At 43.5% G+C, this 13,609-nt stretch overlaps 1 protein-coding gene across 2 annotated transcripts in view; it reads left to right on the forward strand.

Moving 5' to 3' along the window:
* LOC126484068 (hemicentin-2-like) overlaps positions 1–13,609 on the forward strand; it is a 1,942,222-nt gene that overhangs the window by 344,354 nt on the left and 1,584,259 nt on the right. The window contains exon 2 of one of the 2 annotated variants that reach the window (XM_050107431.1): positions 1,817–1,899. The exons of the other annotated variant lie outside the window; for it this stretch is intronic. The gene's annotated coding sequence lies outside the window, so the exon portion shown is untranslated. The remainder of the gene's footprint in view (positions 1–1,816; positions 1,900–13,609) is intronic. 2 annotated transcript variants of the gene reach the window in all.

Here is a 13,609-nt window from a genome sequence, read left to right on the forward strand (position 1 = left end):
CTGCTTACAATAGCTTTCTCCGATTCTGATATTGTCAAATATATTCAGTAATTGGAAAGAACTGGTAACGTAAAGTAAAAAGAAACTGAGCATCTCGCTAGAAAGTGACCGTTATTTCCCCCACACAATGCAGTTCTGGGAAACGCACAAGAAAAGACAATGCGTGATGGGAATTGGCACATTATTCAAAGGTACTGAAAAGCATAGCGTTACGAACAAAATGAGTAATTAGTATTTACAGTTTCGTTTTGAGAAAGGTGTAGCCAATGTGCTAAGATTACTACATAATACAACGCATCCGCACTTCGCAATTTGTTTTGGTGTATATAGTTTCTTAACGTCTTGAAATAAATCAGATGAAAACCGAAGCCACAACATTGTTGTATTTGTCACCGTTTCGCTTAAAGTCTTATGTAATGATTTCGAAACACGAGAATATACATGAGGAGTAACGACTCCAGACAGTAACATCACTGAGTTGCAAATGTCATTATACCTTTACAAGACAATTGCCTGCGAACCATAGAGCTACTTTGTGATTTGAAGTTTCCTGGCAAAGTGTGTTAGATCGCACAGAGGAGCTCGTCATTATGCCCCAAGTCCAAAGGCAGTCTACATTAGGATCCGTTTGTTGCAGAATCGTGACAGAACTATGAACGCGTGGAGATTTTCACGGATGAATCTAATTTCATATTGCAGAATTAACAAAGGAGCCCCATGCCAGGGGAGCTGAGGTCGCGATTTTAGGACAAGGTACAGTATCAGGACAATGCCAACCGTAAGCTGCATACTGTAGCCGCATTTGCAACTTACCACAGATGCAGCTCACGCAGAATTGTTTTTACAGTCTGTAGTACGTATTCACACCGACACGTTCTGAGAGACTAGTTTCTCGCATTTACTGGTAATCACAGCAAGGGCTACTTCAGTGCCACTTACGTTCTTTCATCCCTAGACAAGTTCACGGTGCATGTTGGAGACAATCTTACGGGCACTCAACGCTGAAGGTACCAGCGACCTTACGCATATTAAAAAAAATGCGGATAAGATGACTAAAATTTTTGTCACATAGTGAGCAGGAAACTTATAAAATGGCACTCATTCACTCACTCCCAGCTCATTCCAGTTAACCCAAACAGTCACTCTATCTCGCAGGCCTTAGTACAACGGAGGAGGAGGAAACAGAACGAATTAAAACACAACTAAAGCCACAGAAGATCTAAAAAAAGGCATACGGTAACGTGACTTGCTGACCACTGAGCCAGTCATTCTCTTGACACGTTAAGAATATATAGCTAAAATTTGGGGAAACGAGGTGGACATATGGTAAAACCTTGAAGCTGACTTTCTAGACATCAGCTCAGCACATTCTCAAGTATGGGATCAGATGATAATAAATCTCCTTCACAGAGGCATCGAATGTGATTGGGCGATAGCTGTAACATTATTCACTTTTAACTATATTTTAAGGATACTATTTACAGTCCGCAGCTCGTGGTCGTGCGGTAGCGTTGTCGCTTCCCGCGCCCGGGTTCCCGGGTTCCGATTCCCGGCGGGTTCAGGGATTTTCTCTGCCTCGTGATGACTGGGTGTTGTATGATGTCCTTAGGTTAGTTAGGTTTAAGTAGCTCTAAGTTCTAGGGGACTGATGACCATAGATGTTAAGTCCCATAGTGCTCACAGCCATTTTTTTTAATTATTTACATTTAGTTTTTAAAGAACCTGTATTGTCAGTTTCAGAACTTCCTCCTTTTTTCCTGTGTCTAAACTGTTGCGCGTGACAAGGGGCAAGAAATGTACTAGTTTTGCTTTACAGTGTCAACAAGACCGTCGGTGATGGAGCGGAGGCTGACATTGGAGATGAAAAGATAAAAAAAAAAGTTGGCCATCTCAAATACGGTCGGTATGAAAACAACATACATCGCAACATATTCAGGTGCTTACATGTAATGTTCTATTGTCGATCGCTCTTCTCTTATTTGCAAGAAAAAGTTCTCCCTCATATTTCTTCAGCTACGCTTTAATGAGAAGCACTTTTTGGTGCCATTTCATTTATCTGCGTATGAATTAACTGACAACATGACTCGCTTGCAAAGTTTTATTCTGTTAATTAGCAGTTTCTTCCGCCTTGAACGATGACCTACATTTCGGCACATGTAATTTAACGTGACGTCTTATCCTTCGCACCCAACTACCATCGTACCTGCGGTAATGAAGGAGAGATTCACGCGCGAGGGACGCGAATTACATTTCGCAACAGATATCTTACTTTTGACGCAGAAATATCTCTCTCCACGCAGGTCGGGTTTTATCGCTTAAAAACGTTGCGTTTCGGTGGCCAGAGATATTGCTCGCAACGCTGTTTTACTTTTTTTCCGCAATAAACATGGATGAGCTGCACAGCCGAGCGCGGTCTCCCTTTCGCCCCCTGCCCAGTTTTTACGGCCGGGACTGGGGGTCCCAAGACAGTCTGCAGCAGCGACCAGCAGGCTGCAGGAGCAACTGGCAACCAGCAGGCAGCAGCAGCTGGCAGCGGTAGAGATAATGCAGTGTTTGAATCCACGTGGTACAAGGGAGCAGGTGGTCGACATCTGCCCGTCCGCATTATGAATTCACGGCCACATTTTTCCGGATCCCCACCCAGGACTCGCTCTTTTCCGCCCGCTCAGTAGTCTCCCACGCCAGGAGGGGGGAGCTGGCTTAAATACAAAAACTCACCCTCCTCACCGGTGGAGCCATACGGTAGCGCGTGAGTGCGGGGGGTAGTGGTGGTGGAAGCAGTAGGGTCCTGGGGTGGGTTTCGCGCATCCGCAAGGCCGGGGAATCCCCTCCGCGGGTGGCTTACGCAGGCCCCGGCCCATTATGAACGCGAATTTTAGCCGGCGCGGCCGGTAATGAAAATTGCAAAATTCGCACTGCGGTGCGTCTGTGGGTGAGGTCAGAGCAGATACGCCAGTGGGGGGAGCTCGGTGAATCCCCTACGCTCGCAGCGCCCCGTTTCCGCTCTCTCGCACCCCGTTCCCCCTTTTCGCCCTACCTTCCGCCTCCTGCCCCCTCCCCGCTCCACCACCTCTTGCCCGTTTCTACGACAGAAAGCCGCGCGGGATTCGCGGGCCGTAAATCATGGGATTTACTCCTCAAAGAGGACCGCGGCGCCGTGCAGAGTCGAAATAAAATACGGCGCCTCGTGCGCGGCCTTTTGTTGTCTACCGCTTTCACATGCCCACGGCCGATCGTACGTTTTATCCCCCTCCCTCTCACAACTCCCCCGCTATTTCTCTCTGCGTCCGCTCTCTCTTCCCGCGAGCAGCGTATTTTAGAATGTAGGAAGCTCGTGGCTCATGTCTTCGTTGTCGGACGTAGCAGAAGGGAAAATAAAAACTTTTGTGGCTTTTGCGGTGCACTGGGTATCACAGAACGTCTCTCGATTGCTGTCTTTTTCGTTGAATTACAGGATGCTCCCGGGAATCATCGTCACGAGTTTATACTGCGAGCCAGTTTTTCATAAATTGCTTCTGAAATGAATCTTTTGCTGTGGACGACTGGCTGTTGGATTCAAACGGTGCCTGCTGGGCCAGTGCCGGAACCCAAACCCTTACGGTTCGCGTACAGTATGAACCATTCGAACAGGTGTGATGTACCACCCCCTCATTACCTGCCTAAATAATGCTAAATACTTTCTGCTGCCCTTAATACTAACACTCCACCATCGATAACTGTAAATAAATGTGTCACTAGCCTCACTGTAAAATGTTAATCCCGTGACACAACGGTAATTTACTAACTGTGACACACCGCACCCGACTGACTGCTTGCTTGCTTCCCAAGACCATATATCCACCGAACTAAGATCATATCAAGGTCGAAAAATGCACAACAATAAATCGAATTACGAGAGAAAGTCATCCGTTTACTTACGACTGCAACACACTAATATACACACATCAAAAAAAGTCTTCCCTCACTTCGGTTCCGGAACCTGTACAGAAAATTGGAATACAGATCAACATAAACATCATTTCCGCCATTTTTATTGCTCATGAAAACCACACATTGCATGTTGTACCACCATACAGCGAGACCTTCAGAGGTGGTGGTCTAGATTGCTGTACACACCGGGACCCCTAATACCCAGTAGCACGTCTTCTTGCATTGATACACGCCGGTATTCGTCGTGGCATACTATCCACAAGTTCATCAAGGCACTGTCGGTCTGGATTCTCCCACTCCCCAAGGGCGATTCGGCGTAGATCCCTCAGAGCGATTGGTGGTCCACGTCACCCGTAAACAGCCCTTTTCAATCTATCACAGTAATGTCCGATAGGGTTCGTGTCTGGATAACTTGCTGGCCATTCTAGTCGAGCGATGTCGTTATCCTGAAGGAAGTCATTCACAAGATGGGCACGATGCGGCGCAAATTGTTGTGCAAGAAAACGAATGCCTCGCCAACATTCTGCCGATATGGTTGCACCATCGGTCGGAGGATGGTATTCACCTATCGTACACCCATTACGGCGCCTTGAGTTTACTGGTAACGTGGTGGCTTTGAACTCTTTCCTCTGAGGAGAGAGGTGGTGTGGCGGTGCTCCATGGATTGCCGTTTTGTTTCCGGTTCGAAGCGGTGAGCCCATATTTCATCGCCTGTGACGATGTACCACAAAAAATTGTCACGATCAGCCTCATAAAGCGCAAGCAATTGCGCACAAATTGCCCTGTCTTGCTTCTTACGGCCTTCTATTAGGTGAAGAGGTGTCCAGCAGGCACACAGCTTTGAGAGACTCCAACTGGTGGTAGAGTGCGTCAACATTACCAATAGAGACGTCCAGTTGTGGAGCGAGTTGTTTGATTGTGATACGTCGCTCACCTCGAATGAAAGTGTCCGCACATCCCAACACTGGAAGAGTCACAGATGTGGGAGGCAGGCCGGCACGCGGGAAATGTTAAAGGTTTGCGTGACCTTGTTGCGATGGTGACAAGACACTTCTCCCAACGATCCAGCGTACTACTATTCACTGACAGGTCTCTGTAGACGTTCTGGACGTGCCTACGAGTATCCGCGATGCTCTGGTTTTCTGCCAAAAGGAACTCATTGGCAGGTCTCCACTTGGAACGCCCATCCGCTACAGATGCCATTTTGAACATTACATATAGCGCCGCCATCTGTCGGAACTTCCTGGAACTATAGGAGCTGAAGTGGGAATTTTCCACGTTGTCCCTCAACAAACTTCCCATTTTTTTAACCGATATTGGCCGAGGGAAAGAATGTGTTGCATTACCCATTGGACGGTCCTCGTGCAGTACACAAAAAATGTTATTGTGATGTCTTTGTCTTATATTTAACTATGCATTCACTTGTTCCCCATCTCTGGAGGCTTTATTGCTTGATTTGTTATACGGAACAGGATGAATGAATTTTTCATAGATTTTATTTATTGGATAACTTTGTATGCCACCCTATGTCAGGAAGAGGTATGTGCAGAGCTGTAGAGGGGAGTTTAATCACCTCTTGCTGCATTACAGACGCTTCTTGTTCACAACAGCCGCACTGCCACAACGTGACCTGTAAGGAGTGGAGTCAGTTATTCTTTGAACAAGTACCCACCATTCTGGATGTCAAGGTTTTCTCTATATTACCAAGCCGAGGAAATGCTGTGCAGGTTCTGTGGTACTGCGAAAGCCCCAGGCCCGTGAACAATGGCGAGGTAATTGGAGGGAACTCGCGGCGGAGCGCGGGTACCGCTGCTGCGTCGGCAGCTGGCGGCTGCCGGCTGGTAGCTGCCTGCCTTCGGCTGCGCCCGCCTGGCGGCCAGCCGCTACACCGCGCCGTGTTGTCGACAGCCGAGCAGTCCTCGTCGTGGGGTGAGCGTGTCGGCCGTGTTCAACGGGTCGTCACACTCGTGCGACATGCCAACACTGGCGGGCCATTACTACTGTGCGCTGCTAGTGTGCGTGCGCGATGGACTGCGCTACACAAGTTTGCCGAGCTGTTCACCCCCGCCCCCCTCTCCTGCGCCATGTTTCAGTAACGGACATAGATCACCTTTTCATGACTGCAGCGAGTGTTATGACTAATGCATTCCGAATTCCGTAAATAGCGTGTAAATCGGTGGATGTTGCAACATGCGGCGACGGCCTTCCACAAAAGTTTGTCACTTTGAGCCACCTAAATGACACGAAATAGCAAAACCACTACATAGACAGTTTCAAATATTAATGGAAGAAGGTGTCTTCAACGAAATTGTCAATACTGAGGATTGGTACAGGTGAAGCACTCTTAGTTAAGGACTCTTACAAGGGAACCTCCCCATCGCACCCCCCTCAGATTTAGTTATAAGTTGGCACAGTGGATAGGCCTTCAAAAACTGAACACAGATCAATCGAGAAAACAGGAAGAAGTTGTGTGGAACTATGAAAAAATGAGCAAAATATACAAACTGAGTAGTCCATGCGAAGATAGGCAACGTTAAGGATAATTTGTGCTCAGGAGCGCCATGGTCCCGTGGTTAGCATGAGCAGCTGCGAAATGAGAGGTCCTTGGTTCAAGTCTTCCGTCGAGTAAAAACTTTAATTTTTTTATTTTCAGTTTATGTGACGAACTCTTATGTTTTCATCACTTTTTTGGGAGTGATTATCACATCCACAAGAAAACCTAAATCGAACAAGGTAGAAGAATCTTTTTGCCCATTCGCCAAATGTACAAGTTAGGTGGGTCGACAACATATTCCTGTCATGTGATGCACATGCCTTCATCAGTGTCGTATAGAATATATCAGACGTGTTTTCCTGTAGAGGAATCGGTTGACCTATGACAGAGACGTCTATGAACGAATGGACAGACCATAACTATGCGAAAATAATGAAAGTAAACTTTTCACTCGAGGGAAGACTTGAACCAAGGACCTCTCATTCCGCAGCTGCTCACGCTAACCACGGGATCACGGCATTCCTGAGCTCACACTATCCTTGATGTTGCCTATCTTGCACATGAACTACTCAGTTTATGTATTTTGCTTTTTTTTTTCATAGTTCCACACAACTTCTCCCTGTTTTCTCGATTGATCTGTGTTCAATTTTTCAAGGCGTACCCACTGTGCCAATTTATAGCTAAATCTGAGGGGGGTGCGATGGAGAGGTTCCCTTGTTAGTAAAGGACTCTACCGGCCGGTGTGGCCGAACGGTTTTCGGCGCTTCAGTCTGGAACCGCGTGACCGCTACGGTCGCAGTTTCGAATCCTGCCTCGGGCATGAGTGTGTGTGATGTCTTTAGGTTAGTTAGGTTTCAGTAGTTCTAAGTTCTAGGGGACTGATGACCACAGATGTTAAGTCCCATAGGGCTCAGAGCCATTTGTACCATTTTTTGAAGGACTCTTACCTACAAGCTACGGTTCTGTGTCGGTGCAGCAACCACTCTTAAAGCGAAATTTACAGATTAGTAGGGATCATATAGGTTTTACCTGTGTTATCCGTTCGTGAATAGCAGTCTCGGTCGCTAATGATTTTTATTATTCAGCTGAGGCTCTGAGCGTGTCCTGGAGCAGAACATACGGCATGGGAGAAGGAATGAGTATCACTTCGGGTATGAGATGCAGACAGCCACATATATCACTAAGGATATTATGAAACCAGTTAGTCCGTTAGTAAGGTAGCGCTGCTTGGCAGTAGGTGAGTGTGGCGAGCAAACTCCGCTAAATATGAAGCAACAAATGCTCTCAGGTAGAACTAAGTAATATATGATATACGAACTTCACTGTATGTCTGAAAATGTTTTTATTGTTTCATTCAAGATGCAGGATAATGCTGACAGATTCCTCAACGTGTTTCATCTGTACTGTGGTGGATGGAAATGGGTGATTGTAGTTGGCATATAATCTCTCTGACTTTTGAACTTCACCGTATTAGTGAATATATTATGCAGTCCTCACCCTGTTCCATCCATACTGGCATTATCGCTACGCTAAGCAGACATATTTAACCGGTGTAACACCACGGGGCCAATGCTAGTTTAGTAATAGTACTTCAATGAAGCTCGAAAGGAATGGAAGTTACTTTATTTCGTTAGGCATTTACTTTTCATTTCATATACACATGAGTGTGTCAACACAGTTCTACGCTTCAGTATCTTGTCTGGAAGCTGAATTATATAGCAAGTAATATTACATTATCCACAGCAACCAACAGAAGTATGATAAGGATTATACTCACGATTAATTATGCAAAAGAATAATAAGCAATTTGATTGACGGAAACGCGATAAATTATGGGAAGACTATACTCATGAAGAATAAGCGAAATAATGTTCCAAAATCCCTGTATTGTACCATGCGATTACTCATTTGTTGTTAACGAGTATTTTCATCTTTGGGCCTATCTGTATTTTTTCCTTTGTGTCTCTGTTGATCGTAAGTAAAGTGTGATTGACGAAAACGTGCTGAGAGATTAAAATTTGGTCTATTTGACACTACACGTCGTTATTAATATCTGAATGATGAAACCGCGAAGCATCGTGTTATGTCGGACGAATGGAAAAATAAACGCTTTTTCATATGTATACTGACGTTAGTAAGCCACAGGGTACAAAGCCTTTCCTAAGAGTAGTTATTGCTCCATATTTCTCGGTTTTTTGCTCGCCACACTCAACCACTGCCACCCACCACGACCACACTCCCTTACTTGAGACCAAGGGCTGTCTACCACCACAACCACGAGTGGGTGTAAGGGGGTGGTCATGGAGAAAGATCCGTCAGTACGTACACTCGCAAGCCTTTTATATCTATAGATTTTTCTTGTTGTAAGGGGTAAAGCTGTCATTAACACGAAAATTTGTTTAAACACAGTGCTTCACTTGGTATTGTCCTACAGTAGGGTCTGAGTCCTTGTCTTATTCTGGCCTCTCGTCTGCCCCTTTCTCAAGGGGGGGGGGGTGCACGGTACATTTTTCGCATTATACAACATTGGCACAAGAAGCTAAATTACTAAGTGTCAGATAAAAATTATAAGAAAATTGTAAGGTTGTATCAGTGCTATTACGGACACTGTCAAAAATAAATGGAAGTTACGGGCCTTGTGGTTGCTACTTTCTTTAATAACGCGTTTCGACTTAGACATCACCCGATTCACCTCAAAAAGCCGCAACTAATACATAGTGCACATTTAAATAACTAATAAGAACAAGTAGGAAATAAATTAAAGTACATTGTGAAAACATACCAAGATTAAATTAAACACATCATACATAGGTATGGAGTCAAGTATCTTGCCGCTTAGTCTTATCCATTAATCAATTATGCCACTTATACAATCTTTTTAAAATTGCATAAAAGTTGGCTCATACCTCTTGCTAGACTTCAAGTCACACCTGTTATTCTAAGACTAGCGTTTGATCAAATCCCAGGCCCTTGACTCTGTAGCCTGGAACTCAACCACTGACCCACCAAGCAACGCTATTATCGCTATTACACCTTTCTGCAGTCACTGTCGTTAGATTTGTACACAATGGAAACTTGTTTCGAGCAAATCGAAGCAAAATGATATAATGAACAAAACTGGAGGGAGGATGACATCTTCAGAAACTGAATATCTACCATAACAAAGTAATACGCAATGTATGTTTCCATCTTCTTAAGATGTCACTTCCTAACAAGTCTTGTCTATTATTTCAGATTAGCTCCTTTTATGATTTTCTCTAACGTACAGATCTAATGGTGATGGTCGAAAACGTTCATATAGTAAAATCAATTATAAAACAGTTTCTGATACAGACAAAATTCTATGCGCAAAGAGTAGAAATCGTGCTGACATCTTACTGTTTTTCTGTCCTATATTGTGACAGCCATATTACCCACTAAGAATAACTGAGAGTTCGTACCAGTTATTGCAACATAACATTAGTTCAGCCAGTCTCATCATTTACATTTCCTGCTGTTTGCAGTTGTGATTATTAGCTGATGTAAGTTGAAATGGACAGAATAAACATCGTAGTACTCTTAAGAATATGTCACTAAGAAATCAGCAACATTAATTTGCACAATGTTTTCGTTTGCTCCTCACGTCCCAATTTTAGGTTATACCCTTTAAATTGTTAGTAACTTGCTGAACACTACATATTACAAAAGGAACAAGAGTGACAATCTGACAATGAAGTCCTCGGATATAAGTTTGGTGATTTATTAACCGCATATACTCATCAGATTAAGGCTTTGGCTCTCTCGAATGTAAGACATACACACAGTATTCCATTTACTTTTACCACTACACTTTTTGTGCAGAAGCAAAGTAGACGACAATTATGAATCAAATGTTGGTTAGCTGCAAAAGCGCCTTTAACACTAGTATGGTTGTCTTTCTTGTAACTTGTAAGATATGAACAGCTGTATCTCTTTTTCGAAATAACACTCTATACCTTTTATGCAGTAAATCACGTTCTCGCCTCCAGACATGTTCAAAAACGGGCTACGTAACTCGTCCGCTTGCCATTGTTGCCATGAAACGAAGGGAAACGCAAGAAAGATACACATCCGTCATTCAGTCAGCCTTCTGTACTTGAAGATTTGTGAGAATACCATGCCTGTGGCAGCTCTATGACAACTGCGCTTTCTTGTGTTGTAATTTCCTTTTTTCTGAGGCGCCAGTAGTAGACGAGGAAACACCATTGCGAAGGTGGGTTTTTGTCATAATTCGCTCTGTTTAGAATTACTGTGTTTGCGTAGCATTACAGCTACCTACATCCACAATAAAAGTAACGAAGATTCAATTTTTAATCAAGGACTTCCTTTACTGTTCTCAACATATCAATTAAAGGTCGTACGATACTGCATTGCGTATAGCCGTATAGTAAATGCAGAAATTACTGCAATTGCTGTTCTGGTACGTTACAGTCTTTATAGATAAGTAACATTTCTACCTTCTTCTCGTTGGTGACTATTGTACTCACGCAAACATTCAACCGAAGATTGTAGACAGAATGACTGCTGTACATTTTCATGGCGTTTCCATTAATTCACTGTGAACCACACCAATTGAACGAGTTACTTTATCCCGGGTACCATCCGTAGGAGAGTCAAAGTCAGTTTTGTGTCACGTTTTTAGTGACTAACCTTTATGTGAATGATACACCGTGACACGTTTTAGAACAGGCTACGTAACTCGTCCGCTTGCCATTGTTGCCATGAAACGAAGGGAAACACAAGAAAGATACACATCCGTCATTCATAGTGATGTTTTTAAAAAAAGCGTAATGCTATTCATACACTCGCTAGGAACTGAGTAACCGAGAAAGGCAACCATGCTGCTTAATGCCCCTTTAGAAGCTGAAAATCATTCACTTGATACAGTTATTTTCATTTTACTTCTGGATAAAAGGTTATCCCTGGTGGTCAAGAGAAAATGATTTAAAAATAATACAAAAACCAGAGTAGTTTCAGGGGTAAGACAAGGCTGCAACCTGTCTCCACTGTTGTTCATATTATTTATGGATCATATGTTGAAAACAATAGGCTGGCTGGGTGAGATTAAGATATGTGAACACAAAATAAGCAGTCTTGCATATGCGGATGACTTAGTTGTGATGGCAGATTCGATTGAAAATTTGCAAAGTAATATTTCAGAGCTAGATCAGAAATGTAAGGACTATGGTATGAAGATTAGCATCTCCAAAACGAAAGTAATGTCAGTGGGAAAGAAATATAAACGGATTGAGTGCCAAATAGGAGGAACAAAGTTAGAACAGGTGGACGGTTTCAAGTACTTAGGATGCATATTCTCACAGGATGGCAACATAGTGAAAGAACTGGAAGCGAGGTGTAGCAAAGCTAATGCAGTGAGCGCTCAGCTACGATCTACTCTCTTCTGCAAGAAGGAAGTCAGTACCAAGACTAAGTTATAAGTGCACCGTTCAATCATTCGACCAACTTTGTTGTATGGGAGCGAAAGCTGGGTGGATTCAGGTTACCTTATCAACAAGGTTGAGGTTACGGATATGAAAGTAGCTAGGATGATTGCAGGTACTAGTAGATGGGAACAATGGCAGGAGGGTGTCCACAATGAGGAAATCAAAGAAAAACTGGGAATGAACTCTATAGATATAGCAGTCAGGGCGAACAGGCTTAGATGGTGGGGTCATGTTACACGCATGGGAGAAGCAAGGTTACCCAAGAGACTCATCGGTTCAGCAGTAGAGGGTAGGAGGAGTCGGGGCAGACCAAGGAGAAGGTACCTGGATTCGGTTAAGAATGATTTTGAATTAATAGGTTTAATATCAGAAGAGGCACCAGTGTTAGCACTGAACAGGGAATCATGGAGGAATTTTATAAGGGGGCTATGCTCCAGACTGAACGCTGAGAGGCATAATCAGTCTTAAATGATGATGATGACAAAAACCAGATCGTGTAGATGTTGATGAGAAGATTAGCACAAGATAGGTAGGAAGAGTGGTGGTTTAAAAATTCTCCTGGAATTAATGGAATAAAGCTATTGAGGTATGTGGATGTTCCGTTGATCATAACAGCGAACCCTGGATATGATGTGGATCGAGTGTTTTGCAGTCACGTATGTCAGTTATGGTACATCTTCTCAGTGGAAAATGGCAATAAAATTTTCATTGCTGAGCAGTCGATAAAGCTGACAGACAGTGTGATAATCGCGACTTCAGCCCGTACACCAATAGAATGGTCGTCCTCTGTAGTGAAGACTTATGGTATCGTAATGAGGTATGTCGGTGATGTTATACACTCTGGAATTCAGAGAAGTCAAGAAGCCGATAATTTTCACTCTTTGAACATTCTTGTAGAACGTAAATAGTCACAGGGTCCAAAGCAGTACCCCGACCAGTTTCTCGCTGATGTTTTTCAAAGAAAAACAATTAGTTTTGAGAAACACAGAGCGTGGCATATTCCTGTCGGTACACAAGTACAGTATTTTCACTCCAGATCAAGTTTTCGTGCAGTATTACACAAAGACCTGTAACTTAAGAACAGAAAGTGATTCCCTTTTGGAATTATATATGGAAGGGGTCTCCAGAACTGTGTGCTGACAAGTTACTGAGTTATAAGAATTATATAGGAATTGATTGTCTTTCTTAACAGATTTCAATAAAAGGCAACGCACGTTTTCACGTAGATTTCCAGTCACTAAGAAGTCATTAAAGATTAAATCCATGTTTCCGCCGGGACTGCTAGCTTTCGTCAAAACGTCCGTGCCTCCCCGCATCTGTAATGAGTCAATGTCGACGACGCGTTGACTTTGATGTTTCTCTCGATATTTCTCAATAGTTTTTTCTTCTTCTTTACTATTCCTCTTTATGACACCTGTGACGGAGACAGCATATAAGTGATAATAGGTTTGTATCAGCACTTTCTAAGCCTATTTAAGATAGGCTTAAGCCTCCAACCTTTCCTTCTGTCGGGTATGGTATATTCTGTTGATACAGCACAATACAGCCTTAAAAGGATTCTCTTCGGGTCTGAACAATACTTCCATTGATGGGAAGCACTGATTAGAGAATATACAGCGTAAGAGAATAATTTGGTCTCTTATGATACTAAAAGATAATAAGTATAATTTCTTAACCCATTATGTAAAGGTTGCATGGAAGCCTGCCACTGTGTGAATACAGA

Source organism: Schistocerca serialis, chromosome 6 (genome assembly GCF_023864345.2).
Source record: "Schistocerca serialis cubense isolate TAMUIC-IGC-003099 chromosome 6, iqSchSeri2.2, whole genome shotgun sequence".
Classification (NCBI taxonomy): Eukaryota; Metazoa; Arthropoda; class Insecta; order Orthoptera; family Acrididae; genus Schistocerca; species Schistocerca serialis.